Source organism: Micropterus salmoides, unplaced genomic scaffold (genome assembly GCF_014851395.1).
Source record: "Micropterus salmoides isolate LMB-PRFRI ecotype aquatic unplaced genomic scaffold, ASM1485139v1 Ms_hic_scaffold_10, whole genome shotgun sequence".
In the NCBI taxonomy this organism is placed as follows: domain Eukaryota; kingdom Metazoa; phylum Chordata; class Actinopteri; order Centrarchiformes; family Centrarchidae; genus Micropterus; species Micropterus salmoides.
In genome coordinates, this window is record NW_024040041.1 from 10,541,138 (window position 1) to 10,566,225 (window position 25,088).

At 40.0% G+C, this 25,088-nt stretch overlaps 1 protein-coding gene across 2 annotated transcripts in view; it reads left to right on the forward strand.

Moving 5' to 3' along the window:
- The window catches only part of pvalb6 (parvalbumin 6), a 60,417-nt gene that overhangs the window by 29,991 nt on the left and 5,338 nt on the right, over positions 1-25,088 (forward strand). The window contains exon 1 of one of the 2 annotated variants that reach the window (XM_038695603.1): positions 17,859-18,015. The exons of the other annotated variant lie outside the window; for it this stretch is intronic. The gene's annotated coding sequence lies outside the window, so the exon portion shown is untranslated. Of the gene's footprint in view, positions 1-17,858; positions 18,016-25,088 lie in introns of those variants that run through there. 2 annotated transcript variants of the gene reach the window in all.

Sequence of the window (25,088 nt, forward strand, 5' to 3'; positions counted from 1 at the left end):
CTGGCAAAACATGAGAGATAGTTATCCTGGAACGAGAGGAAAGAAAAAAGAAGAAATGCTGGGCACAGAAAGATTGGTGCATTGATAGGGCCATTGGCTGCTCACTGTGTGTGTGTGTGTGTGTGTGTGTGTGTGTATGTGAGCGAGCCACATGGTCCTCCTGTGGTCATCATTCAATGCAGCACACCTGGAGTATAAGTGCTCTGCTGCGGCCAAATGATCCTGCCAAAGGGGTGGAGGGACACAGGAATGGAAGAAGAGAGATAAAAGGGATGGGGGAAGGTGGGGGTCAAGGATTTAGGGGTGAGAGAATGGGAAATGCAAAATGTGCCAGGAGAGGAGGAGGATGCGACCACATAAATGTGTGTTGCTAAGAGAAAATGAAAGCAAAAAAATGAATATAAGGAGAGTTGGAGAGGGGAAGAAGAGAGAGAGAGAGAGAGGCTCTGGGAAGGACAGCCAAATGAGAGAGAGGAGATGGATAGAGATGCAGCGAGATAGATGAGAGTGTTAATTTAGGTTGCAGGGGCACATTGTCTCTACAGCTTCAAGAGGATGGAGAGGGGCCACACAGACAAATGAGGGAAATGAAATTTAAAAAAGAAAACAGAGAAACAAAGCAAAAATGGAGAATGGAGGAGAGGATGAAGCCAAACTATAATTGAAATAAGACGCAAAACAGAAAATAGCAAGAACAGGTATGAAAGCCTCTTTGTATTGCTATACAGTGTTTAACACTGTCTTTCAGCTGCCCAGCCTGGCATGTATGATATCAGAGTGCTGCTTTGGAGGTACTCTAACATCATTCTGGCATTAAATGGAGAAAAGTTTGATCCAAGGACACCCCCCCACACACACACACATGCACACACAAACTCACTCACCCTAAAAGCATCATTCAAATTGTGTAGCTGGCAGAGCCAGACCGTCGCAGTCTTGGTAGAAAGATTTTTCTTTAGGTTGATTCTTTTACTTTGGTGTGAAATGGAAACAATTGACGTGTTAGAGACTAAGTTACAGTCAGTTCAAAGGACAGAGGGCCTCATGCAAGAGCATTTTTATATTCTTATCCAAAGTCTGACCAGTGCATAAACTTGGCTTATCCAAAGACTTACTTCTTTCTGTGACATTTCACATACGAGTGTTTCACTAAACACTCTGAACTGCACAAATTTATCTTCAATCATGAGGAGGTGCACCTTCTTGAGATTTGATTAATAGCATAATCGATCCCCCAAGTCCCGCTGGATATCACCAGACCAAAACATTACACATTTAGCAGTGTGTTAGAGAACCCGAAACAATTGGCTAGAAGTTATTAATATAGCTGCCACTGATCATCAGAGCAGAGCCCTACTGTGACAGAAATAGACTGAATAGTTTGTTATAGACACTGAAATTTTTTTTGCTCAAGCAAAGCAGCCCATGAGTTACAGGGGAGGCAGAGACTGTCAAGGAGATGGACCAGAGAATATTATATACAGTTGGTGATGTTACACTGTCAGGAGGATGATCCTGCGACCTGCATAGAGACCCTGAGGCAGCTGTCAGAGTGAATTTTCCTTCACTGTATTAAAAAAACCCACAAAATTAAATGTCGAAGCTCACAGTTAACTGTCAAGTCTTGATGATTGAAATGTTTAACATTACATTTATTTTATTTTACGGGTTTTTGTAACATACAGTATTTAAGCTCCAAATTCAGATTAAGGCTTTAGAGTGTCTTAAGTCAAAGAAGTTTGTTTCCCCTTGTGAACAAAGGAAGACGATCTGTACACAACTCAAATGGTAGGTCTGGGTCTCTGGTGTTTTTTGGGGAATGTGACAAATTCTTTTAAATCCCTCATACCTGTTTGTATGAGTGGTTCTTGCATTTGGCCCATTGACTCACCAACTGTTGTGAGCTTTAACTAGTGATTTCATGGAACCCCAACACAATGCTTTCAGCATGTTTGTTAGATCTGAAGAAAAGATGCAATGAAAAGTTCACAGTTGGCAGATGCGTTTATTTAATAATAATGTAATAAACTGACTAGTTAGTCATCGGTTCTTATCTCTTCCCTGCTGGGGAAATGCATTGCATGTGTCTCATTTTTACATTTATGCTGCTGTATTTTTGATGTACTTAACACCAGGCCAAAGAATACATAAAAAGGGTCAATATGTTGCAGACATTTCTTGCTCTACATTTGACTGTTTGGCAATATGTGCTTGGCATGAAGCAATCAGTAGCTACTTGAGATGCAATGTGCCCATTGAGGCACAGCATCTGATCTCGTCTCACCTGAATAGACAATGGCGTGATGATGAAATGAGAGAAATGAGAAACCCATCATAGACCTTGACGGAACTGACAGCTGGCAGCATCCAGCAGAGGGAGAGAGAGTGTGAGAGAGAGAGACAGATGCTTCTCCCAGAGAGAAAGAAAGAATGAACAAATTCTTGCGGCCTGGCACCAGATGTTACCTTGGCAAGAAAAAGAAGAGAGGGGAGGAGTGGAGAGAACATGGGATGATATGGAGATACAACAGAAAAGAAGAGATGATGAGGAGGAAGTGGTGGGAAAATAAGGGCACAGAAAAGTAATAAGCTCAAAGCTTAAGCCTAGAAAATTGTGAGCCATTTTGAAAATTCTGTTACAGGCAATTTAGTGGCTGTCACGAACGTGACGTCTAGAGGACTTTAGGTTGGGTAAAAAGAAGTTTTCCTGAGCTTTGAATCAGACTCACTGCTGAATGACAGCAGTCCTGCTATATTTTCTCTTTCACCCCAACTTCCCTCTCTCTTCTTTCTGTCTCATCTCTACCGTCTCCTTCCTGCATCACCTCTCACCAGCATCACATGCCTCTCCTGATTACTCCCCGTGTCTGTCTCCTTGTCTCCCTTTCTCGCCCCCACCACTCCGTTCCTCTCCTCACCTGCCTCATCTGTCACCTCCGATTCCATGTCGGGAGCTTTTATTGGCAGGCCCGGTTAAACATCTACTATGACCGAAATCCTCTGTGTGCGGGTGTGTGTCTGTCCCTCTGGGTGTGTGTGATGTGATTTGAGAGAGGGGGGAAAGCATGTGTGACCTGATGTGTGTGTCCTAACTCCTGGCAGCTGTTATTAGTGTTGCCACGCAGGCAGGGAAGACAGACAGACAAACCGCGAATGATAAACCAAAGCCTAGAGAGGGGACAAGGGGATCAGAGGAAATCATTGTTACTCAAACACACCTTCTGCTCCTTCCCTGTCTACCATTCACTCCCTTTGTTTCCTGCTCTCTCTCTCTCTCTCTCTCTCTCTCTCTCACCTATAATCTTATCGAACCTCTTATCATCTCTTTTTGTTCCACGAGATGACAGAAGTGAAGAGCTAAGAATCTATGTACAGTATCTAGGAAGTACTGTATACCGTGCAGCTTTCTGTGTGCTACCCCTACACACGCACACACACACACACACACACACACACACACACACACACACACACACACACACACACACAGAAAGAAATGGCATGCAGTAGTGAGGTGTTTAAGTTTTGATTCTAGCGGCTAGTTGCTGACTCCCTTCAGTGTAGCAGCTACCCTTCAGGTGGCAACAACAAAGGTCAGAGTATTGATCATTAGTCATTCTCATGAGCGCTCTCTCACACACACACACACACACACACACGCACACACACACACACACACACACACACACACACACACACACACACACACACACACACACACGCTGTTGAACAGAGCACAAACAAATCCCATTCACATATATAGGATAAGATAAGATGTTCCTGAATTGATCCTCCGTAGGTGTGTGTGAGTATAAAGAAGCAAAAATACAATAAATTAGAATCAGTGATCATCAGGATCAAATATATAAAATATGAAGTCACATGCTCATATATACAGTACATGCATGTGTTGATGCCTACACAAACACCCCTACTCTGCTCAAAACATGTACAATGGACATTATGCAATACTTCCCCAAGGCTGATATATGCCAGAGTTGATGCACATTAACACTTTGAGGTCGCTCTGTTTGTGTGCGTTATATGTGTGTGTGTGTGTGTGTGTGTGTGTGTGTGTGTGTTATTGTAGTGTAGCAGGTACGGGTCAGGGGGGTTAATGTAAAAGTATAATAACTGAGTCATGACACTACTGTGACAAGTACCAGTGGATTGGAGTGAGTATTGTGTCTGTAGTGGGAAGAACAGGCCGAAGGGTAAGCCAGTGGCAGACAAAGTCACATTTGGAGGCGCCTGTTTGATCCAAAGCAAACTATGCATGAAAGCATGAGAAAAGAAACAGAAGATAAAATTGAATCCTGAGGCTGTTGGATGCACAGTGGAGTTCTTACCAAACAGTTTTTTTCTGTTTTCTTTGCTTCCCTACTCTTCCATAAAATTAAATTTGATATATAGTTACATTTCAATCAAAACATACCTCATTGTATTAATATTTAAAGTCCCCACTGGCCAAATTCTTTCAACTTTCCATTAGCTGCATAACATCAATAACATCAACACTAACCACTTTGTATGGCGACATACACTCAAGAGTATCAAGTTAATGTATGACATTAACATATTTGACAATGAATGTTCCAAAATCCACGATAATACAGTCTCTGTCTGCAGTCTTCATTAATCAAGACTTTCATGCGTTCCTGCAGAGGGAACAGTGAGACCAAGCCATTCATCGAAAGATTAATTACATCGGTTTCCTGAGAAGCCATGAATGATGCAGTTTGTTCAAAGGCTGGGCGACACCTCACTCAAACTGCTCAATTATAACTACACTCCACTATCTCTTCCATAAAATGCAATGCAGGTAGTCGTGGTTGAACTCATTTTAATACAGGAACTTAAAGTAAGCCAATTTCTCATTTTGCGGGGCATAAAATAAAATACCGTTTGACTTTGTCACGTTACAATTGAAGACTTTCCTGGGCTCCGCAGTAGCAATTTTCATCTTTACTGTGATTGCCGCTGCGTTTAGTGACTGTTACCAATGGAACAGCGTGCAGGTTGAGTGAGTGCCCTCGAATCAGATCATACTGTGGCTGTAGGTGTGCACTTAATAAGTCTAACAAGCCATGCCGCCATGGGACATTAGCAGGGAGTGAATCGATGCACATGAGATGCCAGTGCATTAACTTGACTTAATTATAGTGACGCTCTACTCTCTAGTGCCAAACCCCACCTCTTCCCTTCTTGCAACACATGGATACACACGTATGCTTAGTTACTAGTTTATTAGGTAGCTAACACTAATGAAGGTTATAATGTTCAGTTTTAGAGAGGTGTTACTGTTCAACTGTATGGTCATTTTGGATACACTGACAGTTGTTTCTATTCCCCATTTCTATCAATGAGGGTTGGCTTGATAACAGAAGCAGTACTACACAGCTCCTGTTGGCTAGAGCAAAAACAGGGTTGTGTGTCATGAAAAATCTCAAACCAAAACAACTGCTTAGGTTTCTAACCTGCTAGCTAACACTGCTAACACTGGCTCCTCACTCTCACAACCCTGCCTGGCTAGTTAGCCTGCTGGGTGGGTAGCATGTGCGGCCTCATTAAGCTAAATAAAAGGAGAGGACACTATTGGTAGATTCAGGATTACTTTGGCATTGCTGTTGCTCTACCTAGCAGAAGCTAACTGGCTAAATGAAAACATGGTGGTGAGATTCACAAAGGGGCACATTATGAGCTGAATGAATTTGTAGACGCACACACACACACACTACTCTTATGGCCTCAATTTGTTGTTTAATTGATTGATGGATATAATGATATCTAGGCTCCTACTTTCTGCCTTGCAAACTGGCAGAGTGTTGTCCAGAAGAATCCTTCACCCGAGTGAGTCCTTGACTGAAATTAGATTTTAACTGCAATGCGGCTGGCTTTCAGTGCACAGCACAGAATTAGCCAGTTAGTATAATGTGTGTTAATGGACCATCCACTTCCACAAATTATTCTTAAATGTATACTGTCCATAAAAGAGCAAACCCACACATCTGCAGGACAAGAGTTCAGAGCAGGTGCCAGCCTTGTTTTTGTGCTAATGTTTTTATAATGTGCAGCATTTAATAAGTCGCCCTTGGATTAACAAAAGGAACACATGAATGTCAGGCCGTCTGTGACAGACAGTCGTTGTTGGTTATTATCATAACGTGCAGATGTAGCCCTGCGCCGCTGATGTAATTCAAGCTTGAGAGGATTTAAGGGTGGAATAATCTTCAGAGATTTTCTCTTTTTTATTGCCTGACACTAGTGATTTGTTGGAATTCGATATACTTTACTGCTCACACCCCACACATACCATAACAAACGCATTTCCCTGCACACACTGAACCTCAAGGTCAAACGTTTCTTTGTTCATTTCTAGAATATGCGTGTGTGTAGGTCTACTGTGTGTATTTGCATACTTACATGTATATGTTAGCAAATTTGTGTGGGTGTTTGCAACTGAGAGTAGGAGGGTGGTTACATGCATATATATAAGTGTGTGTTTATGTGTGCATGTATATACTAACCCACAATTTATGTAAGCATATTATAATATGGATCATTTTATCTATTTTATATGATTATTAAATAAAATATCTGCTATCATTACATAGATATCTACTCATATGTTATAATATATATACAATATTTATATGCACCTGCTTTTGTACGTGTATAAAAATATTGCTTATGTGAACTTGTGTGTCAAAGCTCTCATTTTTTTATTTTGCTGATGTCTGTATCATATTAACTCTCGGAATACATTCAGATTAACAAAATAAAATGTTAAATTGATTGAAATGATCTTTGAATGCCTTATTAAGAATATTTTATTTTTCACTGTATGACTAAATTTTTTTTGTTAAAGTTTGAAAAATATGTTGTGTTGCCCCTCACTTCACTTCTACCAGCTTGGGTATTTCACCAGAGGCATTTTCCATTTTCTGCAATTGGAAGAAAAAACAATCTAATTTGAATACCGTCACCCAATATAAATTAACTATTGAACATAAAATTAGTGAGCAGTGATTTCACCAGACATTAGGTTGCTTGTCACTACATTCACTACATGTTTTGCAGACACTGTACACCTCCTCTAGGGACACCAGTGGCCACACACTCTATCTAGACCCTCATATACTCAGTGGTAACTTTCAGTCCACCAGCTTTCTCTTTTCTTATTCTGTCTTCTTCTATCTCCATACATCTCTCTGCCTCTTTCATCCTCTGCAGTCTTTTCTTGTCAGTTTTTCCTTTACCTCCAATTTTGCTGTCACAAATACTTCCTCTTCTGCTTTCATCAACATCCCTTTTACCAATGATACGTCAGCCCTGGCTTTTCTTTTTTACTTTGGTTGAAACTGAACTTTTCTAAAACTTTGTTAAAAAGTTTTGCCACTCTTTCTTCTCCACTCTCTCTCTCTGAATATTCACGGGCTCTCATATTACAGTGCTGGCACTCATATTGCTTCTGAAGTCAGTCTCAAATATTCCCAGACACCTGTTGCCGGGGTTCACACTATTCTGCCAGCAAAGGCCGGCACCAGATACTGTGTGAATCACACAATCACCCCCCTCATCTCTCATGTAGACCCTGCACTTCACACACTGTCACTCTCCTCAGCATTCCTGGTGTGTGTGTGTGCGTGTGTGTTTCAGCTATGATAGCTGCGTGGCTCTAAGGATGGCAAAGTCAGTCTAGAAGTCTCCAGCCTCAGTCTGCTAGGCCAGCAGCGACATAACCTCATTGACACAATGATGATGACAGTGGCGATATAGTGATGAAAGTGATAAAGATTAATGTGATAAAGATGTCGTTGATGAAAACAACCTTGACACTTAATGGCTTGGATAGTTCCAACACTGACCTGAGTGATCTAATTTTCCAGACTGCCCATAGAACCTGACAGACACATCGAAAGATGCCGGACACCCTTCTGTCACCACACTCATGCATCTTCCTCTCTAAATCACATCCAACAAATCTATTTTTCCTTGTGCAGCCTTTTGCCTCCTCTTTTTGCCCTCCATCATCCTCTCTGCCAAGGTTTCCACTTTGTGTATACAGACAGGTCAATCATTCTTTAGGTCTCTTGGTATCTCTGGACTTCTGATATTTGCAAGCCCTGCAGCGAGGAGTGTTCCTTTGCATCAAAAGGATCTGATTATAGTAGTAAGGGGTGGGGGGTGGATGGGGGGGGGGGGGGGGGGGGGGGGCGTTCATCTTGATACCTCAATATTTATGGAGAAAGAACAATGATTAAGCAGGTGGATCATGCTGCATGAGCATCAGGCAAACATACACACATTCGACATACACATACACAGATACAGACAGCAGGCGAGATTGGATTGGATTAAGAGGTGAGTCATTCTTCTCCCCTCCTGTGTCATTCTCATTTTTTGCTGAGCTGTATAATGTCCTCCTATCTATCTATCTATCTATCTATCTATCTATCTATCTATCTATCTATCTATCTATCTATCTATCTATCTATCTATCTATCTATCTATCTTCTCATCTCCCTGCCTGGCATGTTATTTTTTCCATTTTTCTTCTATTCTCAGATTCACTTCCTCTTAATTTTTTCATCCATCTCTGCCTTTCATGTTTCTGTTGCCCTTCTTCTTCTCTTTAACTCTGCAATTTTTCAGTGTGAGAGAGACAGATGGGGAAAAAATGCTGAGAAATAGTAATATAATAGTGTATATGGAGGACGAAAGTAACAGCTCTTCTTTCTCTGTCTGTCTCTCACAGACACTTACCTGTGTGTGTGGTCTTCACCTAGGAAATTTCACGTATTTACATATTTCCTACCTTCAGTGTTTTCTTATGGATTTTATGTTCCTTGCTGTGGCTGACAAAACACAAAATGGTGATCTGTTGATGGTACAATGTAATATTGGCAAAACGAAGCATCCCCAAACGACCCATGACATTATTTACATACAAGCACAACATCAAAATCTTAGAGCATGCTTTTTTTGGCTTCAGAAGTACTTCAGTATTGTCCCTGTTAGAACTTAAACTGAAGTTAGTCTCTACTACATCTTTTTCTTCATCATGTCTTTCTCCCTCTATCATTTCTGTGTCTATCAAACCAGCAACTTTGCACAAGCTTCAACACTTGAGCGCTACTCTGGACTAAATAAATCAAGCAGATTGACTATATCTGAATGCAAAACCTTGTCAAAATGACGCTGATGTTGAAACTTTGCTTTAATGGCATAATTTGATCAGATGTTAAGAGAAACCCTTTCTGCTGTGTGGCGACAGCCTGCACAGTGCTGAAGTGAAGTCATAAGACCTGCAACCCCAGCTCCTTTAGGCATGTAGCAGACAGTTATCCAGAGACCATTAGAGTACGAACAACGGTAAAGAAATCTACTCTAATTCATGTATTAACAGGATAAGTCGTCTGGAAATGTAATGTGTTATATAAACAATTAGTGCCACAACATTACAGTAATAAAAAAGCTGTTATCAGCAGGATGATAACCAGTAACAGTAATGTGTGTATAGTAGCCAAGCACAAGGCGAGGAGCAAATGTAGAGCTGAGTCAGTGCAGCTGTACGGGGAGTACAAGCTAATATCAGTGTTCTGAATGGCAGTCATGCAGCTAAAAATATTTACGTACATCTTACTGTCATATAATGCAGTAAGATGGTTGTCAAGGATAAGGAAAGGAAGCAGGTCGAGGAGGACAAGTGAATATTTCTGTCAGACATAACCAGATACATTCTTAACCTCTGTGTCAAGGTCAGGAAGGAGAAGTAGACTTGAGCATCATCTACATAGCAGGACAGTGGCGTGTCCTATCTACATCTACAAAGATGATATTCAACAGATGACAACAACGTGCTAGGATCCTTCTTGAAATGTGATTTCAAGGTGAAGGGACCTGGTGTATACTGTTAACTTTTTAGGAAACCGAGACCATTTTACACGCCTTCATCTCATCACGCCTGGATTATTGCAACAGCCTTTTCACCTGTTTAACCCAAAAATCTATTGATCGACTCCAGACTGTCCAGAACTCAGCTGCCAGGCTTTTAAACCAGAACAAAGAAATATGACCACATTACTCCTATTTTAGCTTCATTACACTGGCTCCCAGTATGTTTTAGAATTGACTTTAAAATTCTATTGATCACTTTTAAAGCTCTTATATTTCTGAACTTTTAGTCCCATACACACCAGCACATACCTTGAGATCCTCGGGCAGAGGTCTGTTGTCTGTTCCAGAGTCTCGACTGAAAACTAAAGGGGACAGAGCGTTTGCTGTCAGGGCCCCGAGGCTCTGGAACAGCCTGCCCGAGGAAATCAGGTCGGCTGAGTCAGTGAACTCTTTTAAGTCCCTTCTTAAAACATACTTTTATAGGAGAGCTTTTCCCGATCTTATTTGACATTATTTTATCCCTTTTATTTTATTCTATTTTACTAATTCTATATTTATCTTAAACGTGTATTTTAGTCTTTTCAATGTTTTCTTGCTTTTATCTTGTATTGTTTTTGTATTATTGTCTTTACACTTGTTAAAGCACGTTGTAACTTGTTTTTGAAAAGTGCTCTACAAATAAAGATTATTATTATTATTATTATATTGCATAGCATTAGGACAAAGGTTTGTGCGCCTGATGGAGAGCACATGCAGTAAAGAAAGACACCTGCTCCATGAAACTGAATTGCTCAGATTGTAAGATTGTAAGTACTGGTCGACAGTGTCAAAAACAGCAGACAAGATGAGCAAGACAAAAATGGCAGAATGCATGAGTGGTCTAGAGAGGAGGATAGAGGGGATAGAAGAGAAGAGAGGGTAAGCACAGAAGATGGATACATTTCAGCCAAATTTTCAGGTGTTCTCACACATTTCTGGCTTACCCATGCATAGTTCTTTGTGTACAAAATCAAAATGTGCTGAAACAAGATGCCTGGAAACATACTTTCACAAATAGGTTCACAATGTGTCCGCATTATGTTAGCTTACCTGGACTCAGTTTCAAAGGCATCCCTCTCTCTCCTGTCTCCTACCTTTTCTTATTGGCATCACATTTTCTCTCTTCTTTTTCTCCCTGGGATTCATCCTTATACTATTTCTTATCCTCTTAGCTGATCCCAGGCCTAACTTCCCTTTCTTCAAAGTTACGAGATGTAATTTACATGTAATCTCACGTTTTCCCTGTGCTGGAAAAAGTTTGATCAGAAGTTTCTATAGTATGTAAAAGTAGACAATGAATTTAAAATTCATAGAATTTAGTAGAGTCATAATACTCACATGTAAGCCTAAATTTTAAAACTAATTAGCTAAATATCGTTTAAAATTTTGAACCACATGTTTGTTCTGCACCACAAATGCTTGTTTATTATTTCACTAACAAACTGAAGTGAGATACCCTCAGGGGAATTTCCAAATGAGCAGTGCTCGTTTGCATAATTAACAATAAATGTGGTGATCTGGTTTGCATGACTGCCAAGAAAGCCCCATTAGCAAACAACATACACTGTAAATGAACGAGTGAGGAAAGTTGTAATTTTCTGGCTTAATAAGCCAGTCAGTCACCACACAGCTACAGCATCTCACATATCCATTTGAAACTTCTTCAAACAAACCATTAAGAACAGGAGTCCCATAAGTAATCACACAAGCCAAAAGGGATGCAGAGATAATCAAATAATTTGAAGCGGTGGGACAACTGGGTCTGAAATTCAGATGCTGTTTAGCAAACAGGAGCTTGTGTTTATTATTAAGTGTGCCATGTTGCCATGTATAAAGGAATAGAAGAAAGAAAATGTCGTTGAAAGGTTTTCATTTTGTCTAGCTACCCCTGATGGTTTTCCTTGCCAGGCCATGCAGGCATTGGGTGAGATAAAACCATAACCATGATTAGAATTCCCCTTACTCATTTAGGTTTCTCGTCCCCACCCTCCACTTCTGTCCACACCTCATCTAACATCGACATTCCCTTGTGAGACCCGCTGTCGACCTCGAGCTCACTACCACTTCACTGGCCTCACCTTTCCCTTTTTACTTTTCTCTTTTGCTCTGTCAGCATTCCTCTTTTAATCTCTCCTCTTTCATCATCCACCTCTATCTCCCTCCCGGCTTCACTTGTCACTACTCTATCACCTCCTCCTTTCGTTCCATCCTTCCTCCTGTCCCCCTGCTGAGCCCCTTGTCAGCCCAAAAGGAACTGCAAGAAGCACCTTGGCACATCATAGGATCAAGGCAACCCCCTCTGCGGCCCTTTGGCTGCTGTGAGAGGACTGGAGAAGGTGATAAATTTAGAGGGGTGCACCAGCAAATGGGTGGATGGAGGGAGAGGACAACTTGTCACAAGGTTGCATCAAAATTAGATAAAGATGGTTGAGGGAGAGATAAAAGAGGAAGGGTTGAGGAATGGTTAAAAAGATTTAGGACTTTGAAGGGAAGATTTGTGAATTGGACTGGGAGTGATGTCCATGTGCAGCTATATCAGTGGGAATAGTGAGCAGAGCACAGACAGAGAAAGAGAGAGTAAAAGGCAAGTTTCATACAACTAGACAGATCAACCATTCCTCATACATAAAAACAACATTTGTTATTGTGTAACAAAACTATTAAGTCTCCTAATATTTTCTAAAATGCATCAAAATTATGTGATTATTAAGAAATTATTGTGGTTTGGTTTACATAAAAGAAAACATTGTTGACTTTTGGTTGGACCAGTGTTGGGGAAGTTATTCAGAAATTATAATAAGTTACTAGTTACTCCTTAAAAAAGTAATAATAAATCTTTACTCATTACTGGGTGATAAAAGTAACTTGTTGCGACTTAATGCCACCTGCTGAAATAAAAAATAAAACATATAAATTCCGACTTTTGAACTACTGTTTCTGCACATATAGTTACGTTACGTTAACGCCACTCTCTCCCGACGAGTCAAAGCATCAGTGACAGTTTTGAAAGTTTTACGTTGCTGTGCTGCTTCAGCTCATGCTTCAATAAATTAAATGTAGAAATGTTCGCAGTTGAAAGCTTGTTGCTGCTCGCACAGAGTTTACAATAGACTATATTCTTTGTATCTTAGACTGTGACACAGTAGCAGTAGCTACTTACAGCTGTGGAAAGAATGCCTCTCTCCTTCGTTCTCCTTTCTTCCTTCAATTTTTTGGCTATCAGCTGACCTAAACAATATATGGTCCGATGTCGCTGACGCATTCACGTCGAGGATGGTGCGTTTAGTAACGCAGCATTACTTGGATTAGTAACTGTAATAATATCACTGTTTTGGAAAAGTAGTCTGTTAAACTACTAGTTACTGGGAAACGTAATATCATTACAGTAACGCATTACTGCCCAACACTGCACAGGAAGCGGACTGCCACTGACACACCCCGATCTCCTCCCTAAGGTCATGTTTGGACAGACAGCAGCAATGCCTGAAAATAGTGGCCTCGCCATTAATCAATGAGACTGGCTCTGGCAAAACTGCTGAACCTCAACTTTTTCCACAGCGCAATGCAACATCATCCAATAAGGCGCTATGTTGGCCGTTCAAATGTGTGAATGGTCTCTGGATAACTGTCTGAAACGCTCATTTCAGATGGATCACTTCATCTCATGAATGCTGTGAATTACCTGAAGCAACATGCCCCGAACAACCTGCTGCTTATGTTTTTAACAGTGTGAACACCCAGTAAGACGTTTTGTGGTGTCTTTGCTCCTAAGAGATGTCGATAACTGTTCGTACATCATTCACAATCATTTGCTCAAATGACCAATCTTGTCATTTTTCTGGTGAGAACTGTCTCTGACATTATTAAGCAAAGACAATATATCGCTGCCACTCTGTCATCCAACAGCATCATGAAATTGATAGTGGTCTGATATATATAAAACCTTGACAGTAACTGAGATGATACTGCCTGTTGTTGAAAGTCGCTCCCCAGCAGACAACACCAGTCCCTGTTTTCGTGTCTCACACACACTCTCTCCATTCACCCACGACCCAGTACACACTCACAAGAAAAACTTTCACAACACAAACACAGAAGAACACATGTATCCATCTCTCCAAAGAAAACCTTTTTATGGCTTTCACGTATACAGACTGTAGCCCTTAAATCCCATATTGGCCTTTCCCAACCAACGCTTCCTAAAGGTCAGCGTGTGAGGTTATTCAGTAATACCACTGATTGAAATCAATAATGTTTGCTGTGATCTATAATCACTTCACATCTACAAGTGAGCCTCTGGGAGGATTCCTGCCTGGCAATACATGAAGAGCAATGTGGCCCCTTGCAGATTCTTTCTCTGCAACGTACTTTGGCCTGTTTCGTGGACCATGGCGGTTTTATGGATCCCTGCTCATTTTAGTCTAGCTATTGCTTTCACATAAGACTACAAATCCAACAAACTTATTGTTTAATTCAATCCCTGAAGCAAATAGACCCAAATGGAAGCAACCTTTAAGATTATCAATTAACCATTCACTAACAACCTTCCCCTGAACAGCAATTGTCTAATTATGGCTTAGCATAAGTAGGCATGGCAGGTTTGTCAAGCTTTGGATTTCTCCACAAGCCAAATTGGTGTGCATGGGCTGTAGTAAGAGTGATGGAGTGTGGAGGGTTATGACTTTAGCCTTTATGAAACCAAAAGTGATGGCTTAAACAGTGTGTTTATCTCCTCCAATGTAACCTGCAAGGGTTGGCAAGCCCTACTAGCTTAACAGTAGAGTAGAAACCCAGCTATGGCCAAAGAGAGAAGTTTACATCAGCTGGTCTGACCTGACATTTTTCCCTATCGTACTATACTATTTACTTCCGTTACCTATCTGCTTCACTAATATGTGTGATAATGCTCCCCTAGCAGCTAAGTAACCAAGTGAGTATTCGCAGATCCGGTTCAGAATGGGCAACAGGCCAGCTGATTTTGGAATCAAGATGGCGGATCAAACCATGTGATTTCAAGATCGAGATGGTGGTAAATCACTCTCCCCTGAACTAAAAAAATTGGAGACCTCTGATGCTAACCTGCTGTGGGTCACAGGTCTGGTTAGCTTCAGAGATCATATGGTGTGTGCATGTGGGGTTAGTAAGCAGAAAGAGGAGGAAAGCTATACAATATACCACAGTCTATCATACAGCCACCAGCAGTGAATGATTCATTCAGCAGCGGTTTCTGGCTTTGGATTAGATAGAATGTGCAATTGTATCTGTTCTCAGACAACAGAAGCCAACACCAAAAATCCTTATTACTGTTTCAAACACTCAGCAACAAATTTATCAATGAGAGGGACAGTAGTAAACTTGCATTCAGCAACCTTGTCCTTTGGCTTGATGAAAATACTGATACGTTTTCACACAGTAATAGGAACAAAGCAGTTGGGGCTCAGTGAGTGGTACACAAACAACATGCATCGCATGGAAAACACACAGCAATAAAACAAGACACGGTGGTCTTTAAATATCCCTTGGAGTTTCTTAACAGAAATTCACCACATGAAGCTTGTACAAGTAAGTTACAATAACAAAGTTATAGAACTATCTGCTGCCCAGACATACTAAAGCCTCTTACGTGTCGCTTTTGGTAGCGAGTAAATGCATCAGTCCTTTTGGGAAATCCAGCGGATTTCTCTCAGCTCAGTTTAACAGTATAACAGTTTCCTTAGGGATCCAAAATTGTGTTGGTAACACAAAGAAAAAATTATTGAGGTAGAAAAAAGAAGAAAACAGAGTAGCTCGTCCAGCGAGTGAAGTCTGTATTCAGGAACAAAGAGAGTTCAGCGCTGAGAAAATTGCGTCTCCTATCACCGCTTGCGCAGTTGTGGACAGACAGGGTTTGTTTTACCTCCTTACAGTCCCGTGAAGAACTGGGAACTGCGAAGAGGGTCTGGAGGTGTTCGGTTTTATACCTCCATTGACAAAATGGCTGCACTTCATGGGATTTACATTTATTCATTTAGCAGACACTTTTATCCAAAGCGACTTACAATTGCTATACATGTCAGAGGTCGCACGTCTCTGGAGCAACTAGGGGTTAAGTGTCTTGCTCAGGGACACACACTGAGCTGCGGCACACACAGTGACAAGACGTCACTGCTGCTGGCTCCCCTCAGCCCTATTATCCTTACTGTGTTAATGTTAGATACAAGTGCACAGTAAAAACGTTAATTAATAACTTAGGGCTCTGAAACTCTTGTTCTAGTCTATGTTATGAAGCTTGTTTGGGTTCTTCTGCCAGTGTTTCGGGATTATGTACAGCTGAACTGAAGCCACGGTTGCCGGCTGAAGCGGCTCTGTTATGGATCACACTACCTTGCTTGTGAGGAACCATCCTACTCTGCTTCTGATTGGCTAGTAACACAGCTAAAACAGAGCATTCAACACACAGGGTCAAAAGGGGTGCTGCAACATATGGTGCTTTTTGAAAATTAAACCACTTAAACATATTCTGGTACAATCCCTAAATAAAATTATGAACCTGAAAATGAGCATATTATGACCTTTAAAGGTTTTAGTGACATCTAGTGGTGAGGGTTACGACTTGCAACCAGGGGCTTACAGTGCATTCACATGCTCCTCGCATGGTCCCTTTTCCCGAGTTGTGAAGTCGCTCCTCTGACTTCACTGTGTTCATGTTGATTTCCAATTTAAGAGCACTACTGCGTTCTGGGTTCTCTATACGGGTTCTCCGGCTCCCTCCCACCATCCAAAGACATGCAGGCTAGTTTAATTGGTGTTTCTAAAAGTGTCCTTAGGTGTGGATGTGAGTGGTTGTTTTTCTATGTGTGGCCCTGCGATAGACTGGCGACCTGTCCAGGGTGTACCCCGCCTTTCGCCCGATGTAAGCTGGGATTGGCTCCAGCCCCTGTACGCAGGATAAGCGGTTGACGATGGATGGATGGATCAAAACCATGCGGACATCCAGTTCACTCTACAACCGATATCACCACATAACAAATTACATGTTTACGTGATTACGCAAAACGTGATTTTGCGCAAATCAAAGTTCTGCACACTTCTATATGTCCCATGTACCCTTTATTTTTTTACCCTTTCTTCTTTATTTTTATTTAAGATTTAAGGAGGAAAAAAATATTCTGATTATGACAACACCAGATGACTGCAACGCTCATCCCTCCCTTTCCAAACATGCAGGAGAAAATACATTAGCAGTCACGCTTCTTCTTCTTTGTACATATTCAACGTAGTGAAAAAACACACTATGTACAGCCGTTTGGGCTTCTGTAGAAACATGGCATAAGAGTACTCGCGGTGTATGTAGATAGAAATGGCTCATTCTAAGGTAATAAAAACACAACAGTTTATTATATAATGTCTTCATACACCACTGAAAACATAGTTAAGATATTAAATTGCATTTCTTTCAATAGATCTTCCTAAATATTACACACTGAACCTTTAAGCACAATATCATGTAGCCATGCATGCACTAAAGAAAAAAATATTAAAAAGAAATTTTGTTCAGATTACTACCACCTTCATAAAATTATAGATAATGGTTGGAGAACAAACCACTAGTGAGGATGTCTGGGCCTTATAATTTGTCACTGATGATGCAGAATGCCTCAAAGGTGGAAATGGTAGATGAAAATTAAAAGTTTAAGAGAAGGGAGACAGAGAGTGGCAAAGAGAAAGTGAAGGGCTAGAGATCGGATAAGAGGGGGTATTAGAGGACTGAGCGAGGTCCCTCGGGTGGAAAATGAGGTGGAGAAATGGCTGGAAGGAGAGAGTGTTAGAGGAAGGGAGGGGCAAGAAAAGAAGTCTGAGAGGTGGAGATGGATGATTATTAATAGTAATGTTTGATTAGCATGAGTTTCAGTCAGGAAAGCGATACGGGCTGGCCTAACATCACTGACCCCATGGTGAACTGGGTGCCCATTTTTCATCCCAAAATAGTTGGAGAGAGCATGTATAAAACAGAAAGAGCAGAGCTTCTGATCTTTTACTGGACGTCCCTCTTGCACCTATCTGGCTCCACCTCAACATCTGTCAGCCAGTAACCAGGTAAGAAGAAGAAAATTAAATATTTGAGATATTATATGGAGGTGTAAGGCTTTGCCAGAAAGAAAGACAGACACATGAAAGTTATGGCGGCAAAGCTCGAAAGCAGATCACAAGTTTTAAGATGAGGGCAACAAATCTTACTTTTCTCAAGAAACAAATAAGGATAATGCATGGTTGATATTGACATCACAGCTCATGTTCTTGATGTTACTTTTTGATCAAAGGCAGCGATAGATGAAACTAATAGGAAAGGTATTAAATAGAGAAACGTGTGAAGAAATGCAATTAGTCTTCTTGTACAGGCTCCTCTATAAAAAGAGATTAGATCTAGATACAGAGACAGTATATATAAATATATATATATGTAGGGTAATTACTTTCTGATAGCAACGCTGTCAAAATACGAGGCACAAGCATTTTGTTGCAGTGCTTAGTTATGATATCTGTCAAGGTCAAAATTTTTAATTTGACCTAATGAGATTGAACACATCTCCACTCACGCTTCAGGGTAACAAATCTTTGTCAAAATGCTAATGCAGTGAAAGGCATGAAATTCCTCTTCAGAGTGAATCTCAGTGCATTTCTGATACTACAGCTGATCAAAGAGATTAAAATTTTTTTGCATGTACTCATACAGAAGATTTATTGTAGACCATGAATATTCATACATGGAACAATAGTTAAGTGGATGCAGTCTCAGTTAATTATTAAAGGGGATGCATAATATTTTGTTTGTGTGTCACAATGAAATATGTAATGCTTTTTAACACTCTTAACATTATTGCTTTCAATGGCAGATTAAATGGAATTTACATCTTTAATTTGTTTGGTAATATGTTATGCAAATGTATATTGAGTTGGAATGCTTACGATAGTTTTCATTGTGTTTTGAAAAGTCATCTCATTACAGTCTGTGGCATTATGAATCTTAGTGGTGTATGTTGAGTGGTAGTGTGTAACCATGGTAAGGCTTGCAAATATACTCACACACATGTTTAGCCATGCTAGCAGCATCTAGGGACTGACTGTAATATATGTCAACATTGGAGGGATTGCCGTGAAATTTGCATAAACATTATGTTCCCCAGAGGATGAATCGATATGATTGATTGCCAATTATTGGATACATTACTAATAAAATGAGACATTCAGGTTCTCCTCAGGGTGAATCTACAAAAACATTGGTGATCTGACTTTTAGCTGACTTTTGTTTATAACCAAATACTTGCAAAGCTAATGACATTCCCATCAGCGCTGTACTTCATCTTAAGTGATAATTAGAAAATGTTAGCGTAACTAAAATAGTGACCTGCTTCATATCAGCATGTTAGCATTACCCTTGTGACCATGTTGCTGATGTTAGAAGTACAGCCTCAATGTGCCAGTAGCATGGATGTTAACTTTTTGGTCTTGTTTTCACTCATACCAAAAATATCAGTTACAGAGTTTTAAATTACAACACATTGAATAAAATGTGGAGAGGAGCCAGAAAAAGAAACTGAAAACACAAATAAACTACAAGATTGCCCGGGTGTGTCTGGGGAACCGGCAGTGCACGGCAGGCTGTGTATACATGAGAGTAGTTGAATGAAGGGGAGAATGCTTTTATGTATAGTATAGTGTACATTTTCTTATATAGATGTATGTAAAGTTTTTAATAAAGTGTTTTTGTATAGTGTAATCTCAGTTTTCTTAAGATGCATAGAATAGTGTAACAGTGTTGTAATTGAGCAGCCTGGGTTCGCTTAACTAAAAACTTAATAAGGAAACAATGAACAGGATTAAGTCTAAACTTAAATTTAAACTAAATATAAACATTATTATTAATTTAGAATTTTTTTGTGTAACACACCACACAAAATAACACCCCTGCCTATCTACTTCCCAAACAAAGAAGAGTTGAATCTCACTCAATTGTCCCATCTCATATCGTGCTTAACTTTAGTGGATCATAACATATGGAATTCATCTGCAGATGCTCCAGTTCAAAATGAGACCAAATTTTTTTATGGATGTCAGTTTTTGAGGCCAAAATGTGGCCTGCATCAGACTAGGTAAGCCTTGTTTTTAGCCTAGCCGGTTGTCAGAAATGCCTTTTGCTATGTTGTAAAATGATGAATACTACTGAAAAGACGAAAGTCTAAGATTTACGATAGGCTCAGTCAGTGATTATGCATGAACATGGATGTGACAGCTCCCCAAAAGTGAAGCCTAAACATCTGGATCAACCCCTGGCAGTGTTGGGCAAGTTACTCTGAAATTGTAATATATTACTAGTTACTTATTACTCCTTAAAAAAGTAATATTATTACTTTACTGTAAGTAGTTACTTTACTCGTTATGTTACTATACTACTTTCCAGTGTTTCCCACAGAATGACAGTGGGGGTGGGGCAAAGCTTTTTGCTGGTCGCACAGAGTTTACAATAGACGACAATGTTCTTTGCATCTTAGACTGTGACACAATAATGGCAGCAGCTACTTACAGCTGTGGAAAGAATGCCTCTCTCCCTCGTTCTACATTCTTCCTGAAGTGTTTGGCGGACATGAACAACAAAGTCCGGTCCCGCTGAGCTGCCGCACAGTCATGGATTCACGTCAACGAGTAACGCAGCGTTACTTGCCTTAGTAACTAGTAATAATACTACTGTTTTAGAAAAGTAATTAGTTACACTACTTTGTTACTGGGAAAAGTAATATTAGTACTAGTAACACGTTACTACCCAACACTGCCCCCTGGTGGCCATAAACCCCACCCCTTGCATGTTAGCAGATGGGTCAAACAAAAAAATCAAAGTACACTTCAAATACATTTTTCCCAAAGACAGTTCTGTCATTTTAGGCATCTCTTATCATGCTGATGTGTGAGTATGAGATGGCTGGGTGTATGGGCAGTACCTACCATGGCTCCAACCTCTATCACTACTGATAGAGATTCTCAGAATCAGCTTTATTGCCAAGTAGTGTTTTACACATACAAGGAATTTGCTGTGGTGATAAGGTGCTACACGTAAACAAACATACAGTCAACATAAATAAATGTACAAGACATAGACTCTGGCTCCAAATGTCGCCAGCACAAGATGGCTTCATTTTTGTGCATTGGGAGGAGGTAGATAAGCGTTGTTCATCTTTTTATGCAGTTTATGGGCTCAGTTGATAAAATAGGACTTTCAAAAAATGTCACTGCAACCACGAGTAGTCCTTGAGCATACAGTCATAAATTATCCAATTAGATTAGCTGAGGTCAGACACACACCACAATTACGGTTGGCGGAGATAATAATACATTTATAATTCACAAACTGACTCAGTCAATCAGGAAGACAATTAGATACTGTACAGTTATGAACACACACACACACACACACACACACACAGGATTATTGTTGTTGCCAAGCTAGAACTATGTGGTGAAGCAATCCTGTCCTGTACCTGCCAGTGGATTAGACAGTGGGCAGTGGTGATAACAGCCAGATGATCCCCAGGCCTCGGCATTACTTTTATCAAATCCATTCTTTTTTTTCTTTTTTTTGAATGAACACCATTGTACATTCTCCCTCTATGCTGCTCTGCTCTATACAATCAATAGACAGTGTAATGCACACTGAAAAGTCAACTTTAGCTACATTCAACCACCGAGCTTATTTGAAGGTCAACTGTGCAGATCTGTGGCAATACAGATAAAAAGCTTTTATTGAAGAAGAAAATCACTGGCCCATTTGATACAGGTAATGTGCCTGGAGAGAGTTATTCAAATTCCTCAGATTAATGGTGGAATTTTAGCAGCAGTTTTTTAAAAATCATGATCAAAGACGTAAGGTGTCGATGAATAATAATATTCAAAGTTTATGTTACAATTCAACATTTGCAGTCATTATTTTATAACTCCCTTCGATAAAAATAGTACTGTACTACCTTCATTTAAAGTATATTAAGTAAACTAACCATAATGCACTGAGTAAATCTCATATCATTATAAGAAAAATAACCTGAATTCTATTATACCTATTTTTATGTCAACACAGTCTTCATATAAGTACGTAAAGACGAATACAGAGGAAAATCCTTTTTTATTCAGTCATTCATTGCAAATGAAATCCCATTATTGGTGACCTCAGTTTAAACTTTAAATGGCATAATGCTCGAGGAGTGTATGAGTCGCATAAAAACAATGAATCTATAAAACAATGCTCACTGTTAAATGCCTCATTGCAGTACACTGGCATGGCAGCATAAAAGGAAAACTCAACACACCTTCAAAAACACCTTCAAAGCCTATTTCTGTAGAGGACAAGAGTTCACCCCCAGTTCACAAACTGAAGTGGCTTATTTTCTCCTTTACTATATCTTGCGCTGTCTAAGTCTAACACATACGCCCACGTTCTGTGCTTTTTACAGACTTCGCCACAAACATAAGACAACTGTCAAATGAGCATAAGGGACTCAGGTTTCTTGAAATGCATTCGTCTTTCAGCCTTCCACCTCTTCGCCCCAGCCTGCTTGGCACCCTCTGCAACACTCATAAAAACTTGCATGACCGCACACATATTCACACCTTCATGCATCTGTTACAGTAGACCGGGGAGTTGGCAGCCCCGCAGCATGGTTAGGTTTCCCACACCTAGAGAGACCATCAGGGTGATGGGACTTTCCATGAAGGAAACCCCTGTTTCACAAACTGTAGTATACTCTACTTCAAAGGGTGTACAGCTCATGTAGGGGAGATCCTGCAGAAAGTTTTAATGTAATATTTTTATGTCACATGTTGTGAGCTTTTTTCCCTAATTTCCAACACGTTTGATTGTCTACAGCATAACAGAGGGCACACCCACACATAAAAACACACAGTAATTATAGCTACTGATTAGTAATTTGCCTGTTTTGAAGAATCCAGACTTTGTGTCTGTTCAGTATGATGGAGACATCTGAGCAGGCTCTTCATGCATTATGTCTTGTGTCAGCATTCTGTTTCAGTCATGAAAATGTTGACAGACAAGAGCAACCGACCTCAGGGGGGGTTAAACATCATACCTCAGGCACAGGGTTTCAAGACTGCAGAAATCAGTGTGGTAAAGAGTAAGAAAAAAAAGCAAGGGCATCTAGTACAACTCTAGTCGAAACATTTGATCAAAGATAGGGATATAGATGATGGCAACAACTAAGCAATGAGTGCATTATATCAGCAATGCAGCGCAACAGATAACCTTGGAGTCTGATTGATGCTCAAATCAGGCCTACTTATATTCAGTTGGGGGTTTAAAAGGGAAAAGGATTGCTTACAAAATTGTTGAATCGCATTATTATTAGTATTATACATTATTACACTAATACACAAAAAATATTTTGAAGATTGAGTCATCTGGGTCTGATGAAATATTGACTGCATAAGATGCATACTGTATGTAGCGTCATCTAAAGAAACATATAAGGCTTGAATCTTGAGACATTGAGCATTAATGACATTAATAAATATTAGATTAAGAAACCAGAACCAATACTCTAAAGCTTTACTTCAGGTATTACTGGCACTACCATATTACCAATCAAAAAGCTATTGATTTTGGAGACTCCTAATGTTTCTTGATTCTTTTATGTCCATTTGAGGTTTGCTGTATCATCCCTCTAAATTACACCCATACCAACACAGTCAAGCCTCACTGTCCTATAATTTTCACATAAACTTACCGTAGCTTAGGTGGTAGAGAGGTCGATCCACCTGCCCTAATTTGAATGGCTGGTGGATCGACCTCCTGTGGCTGCTGGCTGCAGGCGGTGACGTCATATTTACCATAGACATCACTGTTATCATTACTTTAATCTATAACTCTCCTTTATTTCCCAAAATATCAAACTTAAATGAAATCTTTATCACGTTTTGCTATAAATGCCTCAAAGTTTAAATGTTTAAAATGGTTACAAATTGCTACTCTTATAATAACAATTTATCAAACGACAAAAGAATTATCACCTGAATCTGCAGCTGCACTCCACTTCAGCCGCAGCAGGCAGCTGTTTTCAGCAGAAAGCTCTAAAAACCCACTGTACTCTACCTGCTCAGCAACAGCAGACAGACAGAGTTCGCAACTGGTGAACATAGTGAAGCATTTAGCAGCTAAAGAGCCAGATATTTCCCTCAGGAGTTGGTGCGCTACAAGAGAGGGAATATTGGGCTTGACCTTCATCAGGTGTACAGAAACACAACTCCATTTGATTGATAATGTCGCTTAGTAGCTGGTGGATGTGTACATAAGCAACTGTAACTATTTCGAAATATAAAGGCAATGATATGTCAGGTGTGTGTTCACAACTTGTTTCCACTGCCCCCCAGCACATCTTTATATTTCCCTTTAAGTAAATCAATGTTTCACAGTTCCACGGGCAGCACACTGAACGAGATATCTCAGTAAATCAATCTTATCCTCCTCATTTCACAGTAAATTGTTTCTTTTCCCCACAGACACCTTTGTGGTATAGGTCAGAGAAGGAGGCAGTGCTTTTATAACAATAAAAGATTGAACGTGTGGCCCACAAGTTGAGCAGCGCTCACTATTGATCTGTATGTGTAGCAGTATGTAACTGAACACCAAAAGAAGCTAATACATCACTGATACACTGAGTTTGACACCAATGGAAGAAATCTATGAACTACGTGTAATAGTGTTTAACACTACATTTATTTGCAAGTTTCAAAAACACTTAAAAGATACATATTATAATTTTATTACCGTTGACATATTTATCATCTTCTAAAATATACCTTAATTTCATTCAAAATATGATCTTGTCAGGTCATAAACTGATGATTTCCCCTCACTGTGGTAAATATTGTACACTGGTTTCAATGGAACCCAGATGACAACAGTGTTTTTGTGGATATTTGCAGCCAAATAAAACCACAGTGTAGATTGTGAAGTACATGATATTAAAATAGTTGGACTGCTTGAGGCGTGATGCAACAATATGTGATAGCATGAGATGGTTTGTAAAGTGTGGAAACTCACAGGCAAGCGCGGAAATTTCATGTCACTGTTGGCGGGGACAATAAAACATCTTCTAGAGGAAGATATTTAG